Source organism: Oryctolagus cuniculus, chromosome 6, assembly GCF_051225735.1.
Source record: "Oryctolagus cuniculus isolate XC-2025 breed Fujian yellow rabbit chromosome 6, ASM5122573v1, whole genome shotgun sequence".
NCBI lineage: Eukaryota > Metazoa > Chordata > Mammalia > Lagomorpha > Leporidae > Oryctolagus > Oryctolagus cuniculus.
Genome location: NC_142872.1, coordinates 113,061,486 through 113,079,171, shown reverse-complemented (window position 1 = coordinate 113,079,171; position 17,686 = coordinate 113,061,486). Strand labels below are relative to the sequence as shown.

At 36.3% G+C, this 17,686-nt stretch overlaps 1 protein-coding gene across 1 annotated transcript in view; it reads right to left on the bottom strand.

Annotated features, from left to right (window-relative positions):
* Positions 1-17,686, bottom strand: part of CNBD1 (cyclic nucleotide binding domain containing 1) — a 506,061-nt gene that overhangs the window by 211,976 nt on the left and 276,399 nt on the right. The window lies entirely within an intron of this gene.

Sequence of the window (17,686 nt, the reverse complement as noted above, 5' to 3'; positions counted from 1 at the left end):
AAATAAAGTACTACAGATGGATTAAATGCTATTCAGAAGGAACAAGGTGGTCCTGGATGTAGACAGAGTTTGCATACATTGTATAACTTCAGTAAAGTCATGTAATTCTAAGCCCAACTTTCAGTTCAAAAATTGTCATGCTAGGATATTACCTATGTATACTATGTTTTTATTTTTTAATTATTCCTTAATATAATAATTTTATATTGTTGATGTTACTATTAAAGGGATTAAATAAGTATAACTTACAAAATGAATAGACATGGAAAGGTAATTTTAAATGAATAAATGATAAAAAGTCTTACCTAATCTTAATATTTATATTGCTTAACAATAATGTCTAAAATCTAATATTTTATTAAGTAATATCACTTTTGAGAAATTGCTTTCCATATCAAAATGTATAAAATATTTTACTCAAACATCTCACAGAAATCTTTTTGTTCTTAGTTTCTTCAAAAAGACTTTGGTTATTTCTTCTATCATCTAACATTGTCCTCAAAATAGTCATTACTCCAATTGATTTAGGTCAGTATATTTTGTATCTTCATACAATATAGTTGCTGACGTATTTTCCAAGCTACAAGTACTGTAACAATTTGTACAACATTGGCAAGTAATCGTAAATCATTTTAGCTTCTTATTTTTAAACTTCATAATATATTGCTCAATGTATTAGCAAATATATTTGTTTCAAAATTAAAATTATTGAACTGTACAAGAAAAATAACCACACATACTTACACAAATCAGAAATTTTAATAATCACATTTTTTGGAAGCAGAGAGTAGTGGGCTGTGAAATGATTAAATTTTTAAAAATTGCAAGAATCAAATGTTAGTTTGTATCTGAAGACACTTAAATTCTCATACTTCGTTGATAGGAGGGAAAAATTGTACAATTACTCTGAAAAAATATCTGGCAGTTTCTCATAAAATGAAATATATATCTTGCCTATCCTGGGTATTTACTCAGGAGGAACAGAAATAGATGTCCAAAAAGGACTTGTAGAAAAAAAAATGTGACTCACAGCTTTATCATTACAGCCCAAAGCTCAGATGGGCATCCAGAACAAAATGTGTAAGCAAGCTCCTGTCATGTCCATATAATGGAATACTATGTCACGGAAAGGAATGGATTATTGATTCACACTATATGGATAAATTTCAAAGTGTTATGTTGATTGAAAGAAACCTTTCAAAAAGTATATGGCAAGACTTCAAAAGGTTCATGGAGCGGCTGTTATAACCTACTAGGGTAAGACACCACCCACATTGACATTCCATGTCTGAGTGCTGGCGAGTCCAGCTGCATGGCTTCCTACTCAGCTTCCTGCAAATGTGCCTGGGAAAAGCAGCAGCAGATGGCCTGAGTGCTTGGGCCTCTGCCACCCAAGTGGGAGACTCGGACAGAGTTCCTGGGTCACAGCATTCACCTGGCCAGCCCAGCCCATGTCGATATTTAGGGAGAGAACCCGCCAATGAAAATTCTCATTCTCCTTCTGTCTCTTCTTTCTCCTATGCCACTCTGCCTAATAAATAAGATTATATTGGTGAAAAAAGTTTTTTAAATGCATGAATGTAAGGGTCCTCAAAAGGCTTATGGAAAATGCATATTAAAAAAACTATGCATGGATTTCAAAACTTTTTGTCACAATAAAGTTTTAATTTCATCTTTCCACAAACTGTTCAGAGCATCTTCATACATGCTGCTGGATAAATGTTTTGCATAAAACTAATTTATACTTAAAAAAACAGTGTACGAAAGATAAAAGGAAAGTAGAAAGGTAGTTAGGAATAAAAGACAGCAGAATTATTTCTGGGGAAGTGACCCAGAAGTTGACGTGTTAAGAAGGAGAGAATGCTTTGATAATGGGCTATATCTCATTAAGGATATGGACCATATTTGTCAAAATTTATCAGATAATGCACTTAGGGTACATGTGCATGTCACTCTCTGTAAAATTTATTTTGAAAAATAAAGTACTAAAAACAAGAAATGAATTCTAGATAAACTAAGAAGTATTTAGGGGTGAAATACCCTGGAGCTACGGTTTAATCAATACAATGGAATATGATGCAAATGTAGTAAGGGAAAAAGTTACAGGAAAAAAAACGGAATATCCACAAGATGACAAAAAATACTGTGAGCTTTTTTTGTTTTGTTTTGGACATATTTATGCCCAACACTGGTTTAAACATAATACATATATTAGCCCTTATTGTCCTGAAATCAATGTACTTGAATTATTCATGAATCTATTAAAATTATTTTTGTAAAAATTTTAAAGCAAAAGAATGTAAAATTACTTTAAAATATATGTGAGGGGACTTCAAAAGTTCTTGGTAAAATAGAAATAAAGATAAGTTTGGCTAGCCCCGTGGCTCACTAGGCTAATCCTCCGCCTGCGGCGCCAGCACCCCAGGTTCTAGTTCCAGCTGGGGTGCCAGATTCTGTCCTGGTTGCTCCTCTTCCAGTCCAGCTCCCTGCTGTGGCCTGGGAAGGCAGTAGAAGATGGCCCAGATCCTTGGGCCCCTACACCCGCATGGGAGACCAGGAAAAAGCACCTGGCTCCTGGCTTCAGATTAGTGCAGCACGCTGGCTGCAAGGCGCCAGCCATAGCGGCCACTTGGGGGCGTGAACCAATGGAAAAAGGAAGTAAGGAAGTCCTTTCTCTCTCTCTCTGTCTAACTCTGCCTGTCAAAAAAAAAAAAAAAAAAAAAAAAAAAAAAAAAAGATAATTTTATCTTGATGCAAAAAATTCAAAATTGCAAAGTTTCTTTTTTTTTTTTTTAATAATAAACCTTTTCCATGAAGTGATTTTTTTGTTTACTTGCTTTTCGGACAGGCATAGACAAAGAGAGTTCCCATCTGCACGTTCACTTCTCAAACATCCATGACAGCTGGAGCTAAGTAAAGCTGAAACCAGGACCCAGGAACTCAGTCCATGTCTCTCATACATGCCAGGGTTCCAAATCTTGTGGCTTCACCTGATGCCTCTCAGTGTCTGAATTATCAGGAAACTGGAATTGGGAGCCAGAGCTGGGACTTTCAAGCTGGCATTCCCATACGGGATATGGACGTCTTCACTGCTAGACCAAATCACCATCTCCCATTAATTTTTTGATGTTTCCTCTTATTCAGAGCAAGATGAAATTTGCATGAATTCTGCACACAACCACTTGGAGAGAAAAAGGGGAAATCCAAACACAAAAGTTTTTTATTTTATTTTTTATAGATTTATTTATTTGAGAGAATTACACAGAGAGAGAAGGGGGGAGAGAGAGAGAGAGAGAGAGATATCTTGCATCTGCTAGTTCACTCTCTAGTTGGCCACCAGAAGCTCCCTCTGGGTCTTCCCATATGTGTACCAGGGCCCAAGGACTTGGCAGGCTTTCCCAGGCCACAGCAGAGAGCTGGATCGGAAGTGGAACAGGTGGGTTTTGAACCGGCAGCCGTTTGGGATGCTGGCACTGCAGGCAATGGCTCTACCCGCTATGCCACAGCGCCGGTCCCCAAAAGTTAACATTATAAATGGAGTTTAAAATTAAGAATTCAAAAGAAAGTATGGCCGGCACCACGGCTCAATGGTCTAATCCTCCACCTGCGGCGCTGGCACACCGGGTTCTAGTCCCGGTCAGGGCGCCAGATTCTGTCCTGGTTGCCCCTCTTCCAGGCCAGCTCTCTGCTGTGGCCTGGGAGTGCAGTGGAGGATGGCCCAAGTGCTTGGGCCCTGCACCTGCATGGGAGACCAGGAGAAGCATCTGGCTCCTGGCTGCAGATCAGCGTGGTGCACCGGCCGCGGTGGCCATTGGAGGGTGAACCAACGGCAAAAAGGAAGACCTTTCTCTCTGTCTCTCTCTCTCTCACTGTCCACTCTGCCTGTCGAAAAAAAAAAAAAAAAAGAAAGTATGAATTTTAGCAGAAATTGAGTTATCAGAAGCTTCCAAACTAAAATTCAAGTAATATTTGAAATCAGCCCTAAAATAGATACTCAAATTATTTGAAAATCATGAAAGATTCTTGGGTTGGGAGAAGCTATTGCAGTACAGTTCAACTATCAAAGATTTATTAAAATATTATTGACAATCACAAGGTTTTATTAAGCTTTTGAACTTCAACAAAAACCCATTTATTAATAATAATATAAACATGATTTAGCCAATGAAAAGGGACAAATGAAGATTCTTTATTCAAATTCTCAAAATACATGAAACTGTTGCATGTAAATTTTAAGAGGAAAAACATCTAGGGAAATTAGACATGAAAAAACACTAATATAACTCATTAAATATCAATTATCATAATTTCCAAAAATAAAGAAACATCAAAATTCAGTTGCTAGGGAATAAATTCATGAAAGTATTTAAATAGCTAAACTCCATTATATGAAAAATCAACAGAAATATTTTCACAAGGACTCAGAACAATCTTGTAGTGCAAAGTTCCCTAGTTTAAAATACTGTTAACTGCACTTGTATTAGGTAAACAAAAGACATTCAAAAAATTTTAAAAAATTTAGAAAGGGAAAATGTTATTACTTTGAATGATACTTTTCAAAAAGCTAAAGACCAAAACAGACTTTGATCAAATCAAAAATATTTTTGAATTTCTTTACTTTCTGATACCCAGAAATTCAACTAAAATCAACCACTCAAAAAGGACTTAATTGTTTTCAAAGAGCTGTAATTGGTTGAATAAATTCATAAGGCCTCCTGGCTAATCCCTCCCTGGCCTGCGACAAGGACTTTAAATGTTAACTATCTACTAGAAAAAGTCTTTCCTAATTCTTTTCCAGGACTTCTTCCATCCGACTTAACTGATGTAAATACGTATTCCTGGGAGAAGGAACTGTGGCTTTAGTGTCAGTATTTTCAGTCCATGACACATTACCTGGATCATTTTAGGCATTTAGCAAACACTTGCTGAAAAATGAAAACTTACTTGATGATCTAAAGAAGCAAAAAATATCTGCAGACTGATGTTTTTCTTTCTCATAGAATCCTGTCCATTGAGAAATAAGATGAAACTATGTGACATCTTGTTTTCTCTCAGTTCAACTCAGAAATTCTGGAAAGTTTTATAATTTTTATAGCCCAACAGGTTAATTCATGGTATCTCCTTATATAAAGTCTAAAAGATCCCAGAGATGATGGAATACAAACAATAAATGATCTGTTCATAGCTTTTGTTATTTTATGAAATCACTGGATATGGGGCTACAGTTCTTAGGGCCAACTTTTCTTTCTTGAGATGCTAAGAGCAATTACTTTAAGACACAAGGCGGGCGGGGGGTGGGGGGCAAGGGCAGACACTGTGGCACCATAGATTAATCCTTTGCCTGCAGCGCTGGTATCCCATATGGGCACTGGTTATAGCCCTGGCTGCTCCTTTTCCAATCCAGCTCTCTGCTGTGGCCTGCGAAAACAGTAGAAGATGGCCCAAGTGCTTGGGCCCCTGCACCCACATGGGAGACCTGGAAGAAGCTTCTGGCTCCTGGCTTTGGATCAGCACAGCTCCGGCTGTTGCAGCCATTTGAGGAGTGAACCAACGAAAGGAAGACCTTTCTCTCTGTCTTTTCCTATCACTAACTCTACCTCTCAAATAAATAAATAAAATCTTAAAAAGAAAGACACAAGTTCCATGTTACTTTAACTTATGTAAGATAATCTACAAAAATATTTGTTGAGATTTATAATTCCAAATATATAAATATTATCATAAAACTAATTTATTTAATTTTATTTTGGGGGTAGACTTTTCATTGGAATAGTCTGTCAATATTGAGACAGTCGTTCCCAAAATAAAAATAAACACAGCTCTAGTCGAAGTCACAATGTATATAATAATGATAAAAATCATCACAAGGTAAACATCCTTAAATAACTACAAAAATAGATATGAAGAGTCACAAGCAAAATGAATTTACATCTTGATGGGGAAAATATGAGATTATTTCATGAAAGATGGAATTTATAATGGATATTGAATTGTAGATAAAATCTGATAGGTTTATGTGGAGAAACATGATATACTACACTTATAATACAGGAAATAGTATAAACAAATGCATAACAGATAACATACAGTTTACTCAATGACCCTCAGTCAATCATGGAAGTTGATGAGAAATAATGAAGAATTCAATTTGTTATATGAATGGTTCAGGAAAAATTATGGAAAGCAGGTTAAGACATGATCAATTTTAGTAATGATAAAGGAAATACTGGGCCTGGTGCTGTGGCATAGCAGGTAAAGTCACCGCCTGCAGGGCTGCCATCACACAAGGTTGCCGGTTCAAGTCCCAGCTGCTCCGCTTCTGATCCTAGGAAAGTAGTGGAAGATGGCCCAAGTCTTGGGCCCCTACACCCACATGGGAGACCTGTTAGAAGCCCCTTGCTCCTGGCTGGCGCCACGGCTCACTAGGCTAATCCTCCACCTAGTGGCGCTGGCACACTGGGTTCTAGTCCTGGTCAGGGCGCCGGATTCTGTCCCGGTTGCCCCCCTTCCAGGCCAGCTCTCTGCTATGGCCCGGGAGTGCTGGGAGTGCAGTGGAGGATGGCCCAAGTACTTGGGCCCTGCACCCCATGGGAGACCAGGAGAAGCACCTGGCTCCTGCCTTTGGATCAGCATGGTGTGCTGGCCGCAGCGCACCAGCCGTGGCGGCCATTGGAGGGTGAACCAATGGCAAAAAGGAAGGCTCCTGGCTTTCTACTAGCCCAGCTCCACCATTTGGGGAGTGAATCAGCAGATGGAAGACCTCTCTCTCTCCCTCTCTCAGCCTTTGCCTCACTGTATCTCTGCCTTTCAAACAAATAAACCTTTAAAACAATAAATTGCCTATTTATTAAATGAGATTTCAACACTTCAGTGATCAAAGTTTTAATATGTAGAATGAAGCAATAGTTGCATTGTTGTGAATTTCTGAATGAAACTTTTCTGATAACTTTTCAGCATGTTCCAAGAGACATAAAAATATCCATAGTCTTCGATTAATTAATTTTAACTTCATAAATATGTCATAAGTTATCCAAAATACAGGGGAAAATAGGGCAAGAAGATATTCAGGACCACAGTATTCACGATAGAGAAAATAACTAAAATCCTTTAAAAAGATATTGATCAAGTAAATTTGAAATAGCCATTTGACCAAAAAAAAAAAAAAAAAAAACACAAAAAATAAAAACAAGAAGCCAAACTTAGACCCTAGCAGTCAAAAGGTGATAGCTCAGGTACTTGGATCTCTGCTACCCACATGGGAGATCCAAATTTAATTGCTGACCCCTGGCTTCATCCTGGCTCAGCATGGCCATTGCAGGTAACTGGGGAGTGAATCGGCAGATGAGGTCTCCCCTCACCCATCACTGTATGTATCTCTCCCCCTTTCAAATAATCAAATAAAATAAATGTTCTTTTAAGACACTTATATGAGATTATCCAAAGGATAGAATCTGGGTATATGAGAGTGGAATTCACTAGAATTTTCCAAAGATAAATTTTAGATTATCAGGAAGAATGAATAAGCTACATCTAGTTAAGGCTATCATCTAACAATAAATATTTATTTTTAAATGAACCTTTGATCAGTATTGCGTATTAAATGTTATATTTTAGCAAAATAACCTGCAGTGGTGATTTATATATAAATATATATATATATATATATATATTTATCACATTTATTGAGTGGCTACTATGTCCTAGCACTACATAGTAGGCTATATTTCTGATTAGGAGCCTGTTTGCATTAGAGTCAGTTCCTCCAGCAGGGAGACGAACAGCCTTTGTCATGTCAAAGAAGCCAACACTTGCCTGAAGAAAGCATTAGAGTACCTATGTCTAGATAAAAGCAGTTAGTAGAGCTCAGAATTTTTTAATCTTTGAAATTAAATAGAAGCACTTATAGCACACAAAAATGAGTTTTTCTTGATCCCAAATCACTTAACATTGAGGATTTGCAATCAGTTATCAAAAGCCTATCTGGTCTATTAAAACAAACAAGTCTCAAAAAAGTCTTAGAAAAAAGTGTTTCTTTTTGGTATTTTTTTTTATTCTTTTGATAGACACATAATAATTGTACCAAGTTATGTAGTACAATGTGGTACTTTGATTCATTCACAGAAGCAGGCATCAGGGCCAGCGCTGTGGCATAGCAGCTAAAGCCACCACCAGCAGTGCCAGCATCCCATATGGGTGCTGGTTCAAGACCCAGCTGCTCCACTTTTGATCCAGCGTTATGGCCTGGGAAAGCAGTAGAAGATGACCCAAGTCCTTGGGCCACTGCACCCATGTGGGGAACTCAGAAGAAGCTCCTGGCTCCTGGTTTCAGATTGGCTCAGCTCAGGCCATTGCGGCCAACTGGGCAGTGAATCAGCGGATGGAGGAACTCTCTCTCTTTCTCTGTGCCTCTCCTTCTCTCTCTTTGTAATTCTGACTTTCAAATAAATAAATTAATCCTTAAAAAAAAAGAAGTAGGCATCAAAATATTCATGGAAAAGATAAGTTTCATTTTCATGGAAAAAAAAAAAAACCTTTTTAATCCTATGCAGGTTTCTTTTCTTAATGTGCATATTCCATTAACTTTTTTGAATACCACTATTACATTGTATAGTGATCAAATCAGCATAATTAACATATCCATTTTTAAATATAAAGTACAGGTAGATTCTGTAAAATTACTGGCTTTATAATACAACACTGAATAACCAGATTTCGCTTTATCCAGGTTTAATATAAGCCAGGTAATCTTGAGAGAAATCCACAGAAATACTAACTGGAAGCTTAAGGCTGGTTTTCCCAAAGTCATTCATTTTGATAATAATTTAATATAATGAATAGTTGTATGTTAAAGTCAATATTTTCTTTTCTTCCATGGAAAAACATTTAAGTTGCTTTATAGATTAACCCTTAATAGTCTCTGTGACTATTCTGCAAATAAAATTAATTTAAAAATTACTTTTAAAATAAACCAGCATGTTTTATGCAAAATTATTTATTCCAAGCTAATAGTTTATGTTAAACCTGTTTTTATATCTTAAAGTTTATTATGGTTCAAAGTATTTTTCAGAAAATTGTCACCAGTTCCTAATATTTTCACACCACTTTTTTTTTTTTTTGACAGGCAGAGTGGACAGTGAGAGAGAGAGACAGAGAGAAAGGTCTTCCTTTGCCGTTGGTTCACCCTCCAATGGCCGCCACAGCCAGCGCGCTGTGGCCGGTGCACCACGCTGATCCGATGGCAGGAGCCAGGTACTTATCCTGGTCTCCCATGGGGTGCAGGGCCCAAGCACCTGGGCCATCCTCCACTGCACTCCCTGGCCACAGCAGAGAGCTGGCCTGGAAGAGGGGCAACCGGGACAGAATCCGGCGCCCCGACCGGGACTAGAACCCGGTGTGCCGGCGCCGCAAGGTGCAAGGCGGAGGATTAGCCTAGTGAGCCGCGGCGCCAGCCCTCATACCACTTTTGAATAATAAATGCATTAACCTCAGTGAGTCTCTAATTTCAAGGCGATAAACTTAGATATAAAACTAAGTAATAATTTATTTACATTTCTGTCAAAAAGAGAAGACTTAGAGCCAATATATGTTCCAATTCTTTTTTTCTATAATTTTTGATGTACTTTTAATTTTTATTTCATTAAAACTAAACACCACTACATACCCTATGGTTATACATTCTAATGGTATAATTTACGTTTTAAAGGAAACAGCTATTTATAATTTCCCTTTGCCATTAAAAGACATCATCTTAACTCTCTTACCAGTATCACATCTAAAAAAATCAGAGTATTTTCTGTAGACATTTGAAAAACTGACTTTTATATTTAACCCAGGTACAGGATGCTTCATATGAAGAAGAATAATTCTTTAGATGATGGATAGCAAGGGGAGACTTGGCATCAAGCTAGTTCTCACATCAGAAGAGATCATAAAAGCAGTGTCATTGCTTTCTATGATCCATCATTTGAGCAAAAACTTTCTAGACTATACATCAAAACAGTGTACTAATTAATGTTATGTATCAACCTAGCAAAAGCTCTTCAATGAAGTGCATTAATAAACACCACTCTTCGATAGAACAGCATTGCACTAATTTTATTCATGGAAAATGTCTGTTTGCTTAATGAAAGCAAAAGATAAGAGAAAGCAACAGGTTCGCTTCAGAACCCAGGCTTAATTCACTGGTGTTGAACTAGTAAGACCTGCACTTGAGTCCTCAGACATGAGAAAGTGATGGCCATATCCATTCTGCAGAGCTAAGAAGATTGTCTAGAAAATGAGGAATGGTGTCAAAAGGAATTTACACATGATGAAACATTATTACTTTAATATAAGTATTAGAGAGAAACTAAGAAATTTTTTTTTCTCTGTTTACAGCATTCCCCAAAGTATGTTGCACCAAACTGGTTCTTGAGGGAAAAAAAGTCAGGTAAATTATGGTTTTCCAACTGATTTCCTCACATCTTTGGCATATTCAATACATACTGGCATACTGATACCTTTGACATCTGATATTTCTAAAATTTCTTAACTTTATTTAAATCATTAATTCATAAATCTATCTCCTTAGCAAATCCATTCCTACTTTTTAAAAAAATGCTATATGTTAAACATTCACTTTCCATTTGTTAAATTTTTATTCATCTGAAAAAGGGGAGAGGGAGAGGGAGAGAGAGACAGAGACAGAGACACACTCTGACCCACTGGCTCACTTCACAAATGCCCACAGAACTGGATCTGGAAATGGTTGGAGCAGGGAGCCAGAAGCACAATCCAGGTCCCCCAAGTGGGAGGCACCACAACATCCCTTGAGCCATCACTTCTGGCTCCCAGGGTTTGCACTGGTAGAAAGAGGGAGTCTGGAACCAGCTGAGAATTGAATCCAGGAACTCAGATTTGGGACACATCATCTTCATCACTAGACTGGATATCTACCTTTGTTAAAGACATTAAGACAAATTGACTTTAATCACAGTGAACTCTAGGAGTCTGCAGACATTACAGATCTCCAGTGTTTTCCATTCTTTTAAACAATTACTTTAAAAACAACTTCATACAATGGAATAGTATTAATTATAAAAAGGAATGAAGTACATTATATAATATGGATAAATTACAAAAAGAGTATACTAAGTGAACACAACAGGTCACATATTAATTATTCCACTTTTGTGCAATACTCAGAGTTGGTAAATCCACAGAGACCATAGAGCAGGCTAGTGGCTACCAGGAGGAAGAGGAAGATGGAGAGTGACAGCTTAATGGGTTTGTTTCTCATTTGGAACGATGAAAATGTTGGGAACTAGATAAGCTCTGATGGATCCACAACATTGGAACATACTAAATGTCACTGGGATTGTACAATTCAGAATAATCAATGGCTAATGTTATATGCATTTTACCTAACTGTAAAAAACAATTTTGTTAAGATACAATTTAAATACATGAAATTCATCTTTTAAAACATGTAATTCAGTGGATTTTTGTTGTATTCAGAGATGTGTCATCATCTCCACAATCTAATGTTAGATACAATTTAAGTACATGAAATCCATTTTAAAATCCATGTTAGAATATTTCCATTACCCCAAAACAAATTGAAATCCATCAGCTTTCATGTCCTATACCCTATTCCCCCAAACTAGTGGCCATAATTAATTTACTTTGTCTCTGTGGAATTTGCCTCTTATGGAGATTTTGTATGAAAAGAATAAAAAATATGTGGTCTTTTCTGACTGGATTTTTTTTTTCATTTATCAATGTGGCATGTTCAGTATTCATTCCTTTCTATGGCCAAACAAAATCCTATTATGATACATCTCATTTTCAAAATGCATTTACTCAATGATGGAAATTTGTGTTCTTTCCACTTTCTGGCTACTATGAACAATGTTGCTATGAACATTTATATACAAGTTGTGCATCTAGCAGAATTTTTAGGTCAAATGTAACTTTACATTTAACACACTGAGGAGCTGCCAATCTGCCAATGTGTTTTCATCATCTTACAATACCAACAGAAATATATGAGAGTTCCAATTTCTCTAAATTCTCAACAATATTTGTAATTTTCAGTCTTTTCTATTTTAACCACCCTAGTGGATATAGAGAGACACATCACTACAGATTTGACTTGAAATTCTTCACTGGGTAATGGTGCTGGGCATTTTAATACTGGCCATTTGTGTATATCTTCTTTGAATAATGTGTCTGTTCAGATAGTTTGCTCATTGTCAACTGGTTTTTTTACTATTAATTTGGAGTTTTAAGAGTTCATATACCGGTTATGCTTCCCTTATCATATATGGGATTCACAATCTTTGTATCTCATTTCAAAGGCTGTGTTTTCATTTTTTTAAAGTTATTTATTTACTTGAAAGGCAGAGTGACACAGACAGGGGAAGAGACACACAGAGAGAAATAGGTATCTTCCATGGCTGGCGCCGCGGCTCACTAGGCTAATCCTCTGCCTAGCGGCGCCGGCACACCGGGTTCTAGTCCCGGTCGGGGCGCCGGATTCTGTCCCGGTTGCCCCTCTTCCAGGCCAGCCCTCTGCTGTGGCCAGGGAGTGCAGTGGAGGATGGCCCAGGTGCTTGGGCCCTGCACCCCATGGGATACCAGGGAAAGCACCTGGCTCCTGGCTCCTGCCATCGGATCAGCGCGGTGCGCCGGCTGCAGCGCGCCGGCCGCAGCGGCCATTGGAGGGTGAACCAACGGCAAAGGAAGACCTTTCTCTCTGTCTCTCTCTCTCACTGTCCACTCTGCCTGTCAAAAAAATAAAAAAAAAAAAAAGAAATAGGTATCTTCCATTTGCTTGTTCACTTTCCCAAGTGCCTGAATAATCAGGACAGGGTCAGAACAAAGCCAGCAGCTAGGAAGTCAATCCAGGTTTCCCACATGTGTGGCAGGAAACCAAGTATCTGGGTAATCACTGTTGCCACCCAGGACCAATAGCAGACAAGTGGATTGGAACTGGAGGTGAGACTAAACACCAGGCATTCAATCAAATATGTTCCCAAGTGGTGGTTAATCCACTATTTTAGAGTGTCTGCCTCCTGTTTTTACCTATTTTAAACTGAAAATACTGTCTCTCCCTCCCTCTCTCTCTGTAACTCTGACGTTTAAATAAATAAATAAATCTTTTTAAAAAATAAATAACTCAGGGCTGGCGCTATAGAATAGCAGGTAAAGTCATGGCCTTCAGTGCTGGCATCCCATATGGGCATGGGTTCGAGTCCTGGCTGCTCCACTTCTGATCCAGCTCTCTGCTATGGCCTGGGAAAGCAGAAGATGGCCCAAGCCCTTGTGCCCCTTCATGTGCGTGGAAGACCCAGAAGAAGCTCCTGGCTACAGATAGGCCCAGCTTCGGCTGCTGGGGCCATTTGAGGAGTGAACCAGCAGATGGAGGACTTCTCTTTCTCTGCTTCTGCCTCTCTATAACTCTGCCTTCAAATAAATAAATCTTCAAAAAATATAAAACTCAAAACACTTTAATTTTTATAACGTCCAACTTATTCAGTATTTCTTTTGTCACTCATCCTAGCAGATACATGTCTAAGACAGTGGCTCACTCTGTAGTCAAATTCTTAAATTTTAAAGTTCTAAATTTAGGACTTTAACTCATTTGTAGTTAATAAAGTCACACACTGTATAATGACATTTCAGTCAATGATGGACAGATTGCATACGTACGATGGTTGCCCCACATAGGATTGTATTACCTAGTAATATCACTGTCATTTCAGTGTGTGACATGCCCTAGGTTATGCACACAATAACAAAATCACCAAAGAACAAATTACTTAGAACATACCCCAGTAGTTAAATCGTACATAACTGTATTTGTATATGGTGTGACAAGATTCTTTATTATTAGTATGTAGAAATCCAGTTGTCCAAGCGCCATTTGTTTAAAGAATATTCTTTTCACCTTTGATTTAGCACCTTATCTAAAATCCACTGCCTCAAAAGGATGTTTAGACTCAATTGTATTCTTAATATCCATTATTACCCTCTGGATTCTATAGTAGGTTTTATTTGTTTTCAAGAAAGTTTTGACTATTCTTGTTCCTCTAAATCTCCAAATGGATTTTAGGATCAGTTGACCTATTTCTGCATAAAATGCAGCTAGTAATTTTGTTAGGGATTGTGATGAATCTATAGATCAATTTAGGTGGTAGTCACCTTAATATTAACTCTTTTGATCTATGAATATTGGATGACATTCTATTTGGTATTTAATACCTTTCAATAATATTTTTTAGATTTCAATTTATAAGCTTATACTTCTTTGTTAAGGCTATATATAATTACATTATGCTTTATTTGATTGTTAAGTGGAACTGAATGTTGGTTTCAGATTCCACTGCTTATATAATAGTACCAGCGAAATATCTGATAGGCTTCACCACCCATCCATCTGGATGTGGGCTTTTATATGTAGAATATTTTTAATAATTTAGTATAATTATTTGTCTATTATTTAATTGATCTTAATAATAAAATTTATTTTAATGTTTTAACTGATAATTTAACTGTATACATTTTCAGAGTATAGTCTGATGCTTTGACATATGTAAACAATGCAGAATGATTAAATGATTAAATTAAATAAACTAATCTGCCTGTCACATCATATATTTATTAACCCCTGCAAAAATTTGAAATTCTGTTATTCTGAAATATATAATACATTGTTATTGAGTACAGGTAGCCTGCTGTGCAATATATCTCAAATTTTACTCATTGGGTAAAAATTTACATTCTTTGATCAACAATTCTTCATGCCCAGTTCCTACCACAGACACACACAAACACACACACACACATACACCTATGCTGATCCCTATGGTAACCATCATTTTACTCTCTATTTCTCTGAGCTCAACCTTAGATTCCACAGATAAGTGAAATCATCCAGTATTTGTCCTTTATGCCTGTGTTATTTAACTAAACATAATGTCTTTGAGATTCATCCATGTTTTTGCGAATGACAGAATTTCTTGCATTGTTAAGATTAAATAGTATTCCACTGTGTAAATGTTCCACAATTTCTTTATCCATTAACCCACTGATAAATACATAGTTTGATTTTGTTTCTTGGCTATTGTGAACAATATTGCAATGAACAAGGAGTGCAAATATCCCTTTAACATATTGATTTCAATTACTTTGAATATATACATAACAGTGAGATTCCTGAATTTCATGATAGTTCTATTTTTTTTAGGAACTGCTATACTATTTTCCACAATTGCTGTGCTTACATTCTCACCAAAAATGTATAAGAATTCCCTTTAGAGATCTCTGCATGATCTCTAAAGTATATCTTCATGCCATTCTGACAGATGTATTAATACCTCATTGCAATTTTAATTTGTATTTCCCTAATATTTAATGACATTAAGTATTTTTTCATGAATTTGTTAGGCCATTTATTCGTATTCTTTAAATACTGTTCAGGTACTCTTTTCATTGAAAATTATGAATAATAATTGCACATATTTATGAGACAGAGTATGACATTTCAATGCGTGCATACCATGTGTACTGATCAAATAAAAGTAATCAATATTTCCTTGTCTTTGAAATTACTTCATAATGGAAGGCCTAGAGCTTCTTTTTTTTTTCTGTTTGTTCTTAAAATACATAGTGCAAGCTATAGTCATGACACTATGCTGAGTTGTGTGGGTTCCTTAAGTATTTTGGATATCATTCCTTATCAGGAGTATATTTTCAAATATTTTCTTCCATTCTGTGGATTGTCTCGGTGTTTTGTTGATTCTTCTGCTGTACAGAAGTTTTTATGTTTGCCTACTCTTGCTTTTGTTGCTTGTGATTTCAGGGTCATATTCAATAAATTATTGCCTATGCCAATGTCATGGAGGTTTTTCCAATATTTTCTTCCTCTAATTTTACAGTTTCCAGTCTTTATGTAAGTCTTCAGTCCACTTCGAGGTTTTTTTTTTTTTTTCAATGTGGTGTGAAATAAGGATTCTGTTTCATTCTGCTTATGAATAACCAATTTCCCAACATTATACATTGAAGCAACTCTGCTTTCTGTCTTGTGTATTATTAGCACCTTTGTCTAAAAATAATTGGTGGTAAATGCATTGGTCTACTTCTAGGCTATCTATCCTGTTCCATTAGTCAATGTGTCCACATTTTGCAAGCATACACATTTTAATCACAATCATTTTATATTTTGGAATCAGTATAATACCATCAACCTTGCCTATTCAAGGTTTTTTATCCTTCCACGTGAATTAAGGATTTTTCCCTATTATTTTGAAAGCTGTCATTAGAGTTTTGGTAGGGCATGCATTAGATCTGTAGATCAACTGGATTGTATGGCTTTTTAGCAACACTAATGCTAATAATCCATGAAAACAGGATATCCTTCTTTTTTCTGAATTTAATTTATCCCATTGATCACTACAGTTTCAATATACAGTTCATTTACCTCCTTTGTTAGATCTATTCCTAAATATTTTGTTGTTGCTGATATTACAAATTGGATTGCTATCTTAATTTCCTTTTCAGAAAATTCATTATTTGTATACATAAATACTAAAGATTTTTGTATGCTGAATCCTGCAAATTTTCCACACTTGTCAGTTTAGCTCTTACAATCTTTAGGATTTCCTCTATTAAGATTAGCTGTCTGCAAAAAGAGGCAAATTCGCTTCTTCCTTTCTTACCAGGATGCATCTTATTTGCTTACTCTATACTCCAAGTACTACGTTGAATAGACATGATAACAGTGAATATCTTTGTCTTGCCCCTGATATTACATGAAAAATGCTCAACATTTTATAGTTCACTATGATGTTAGTTATGGGTTTGTTATACAAATCCATATATAAAAGGGCCTTTATTGTGTTGAGGTACATTACCTAACATGTTTATCATGAAGGAGTATTAAATTTTTCAACAGTTTTTTCTGCATCTATTGAAATAACGACATTTTTTCCTTCTTTCTGTTAATGTGGGGTCTCATATTTCCTGAACTGTGCATGTTGAACCATCACTGCAAACACTTGATCATGGTGAACGAATTTTTTAAATGTGTTGTTGAATCTGTTTGCAGTATTTCATTGAGAATGTTATGCATGTATATTCATCAGCGATATCTGCCTATAATTATCTCTTTTTTGCAGTGTTTTTATCTGGCTTTAGTATCAGCGTACTGCTGACTTCACAGAATGAGTACAGAAATAGTCCCTTCCATCAATTCTTTTGATGGAACTTTAGAAGGATTGGTATTAGTTCTTTAAATGTCTTGTAGAATTGTCATGAAACCATATGGTTTTGGGCTTTTCTTTGCTATCTTTTTTTCTTGCTAAGTCTAGTTAAAGGTTTTTCTACTTTGCTATTCTTTCTGAAGAATACTTTTTCAATGTTATTTTACTTTCATGATTATTTTATGATCTCTATTCATTTTTGTCCACTACACTGTTTATTATTTCATTCATTTTATTTGTGTTTAGTTGATTGTTTTAGTTAATTTAGGGTGTTGGATTAGGTTACTGGTTGGAGGTTTTTTTTTTTTTTTCTAAGTTATTTATCTAAAATCTTCTCTATAAACACTACTTAAAATGTGTTTCTTATTTGATCCTTTGACATTTTGGTAATTAAGGAGTACCCTCTTTAGATTCCATATATTTGTTGATTTCCTCATTCTTCT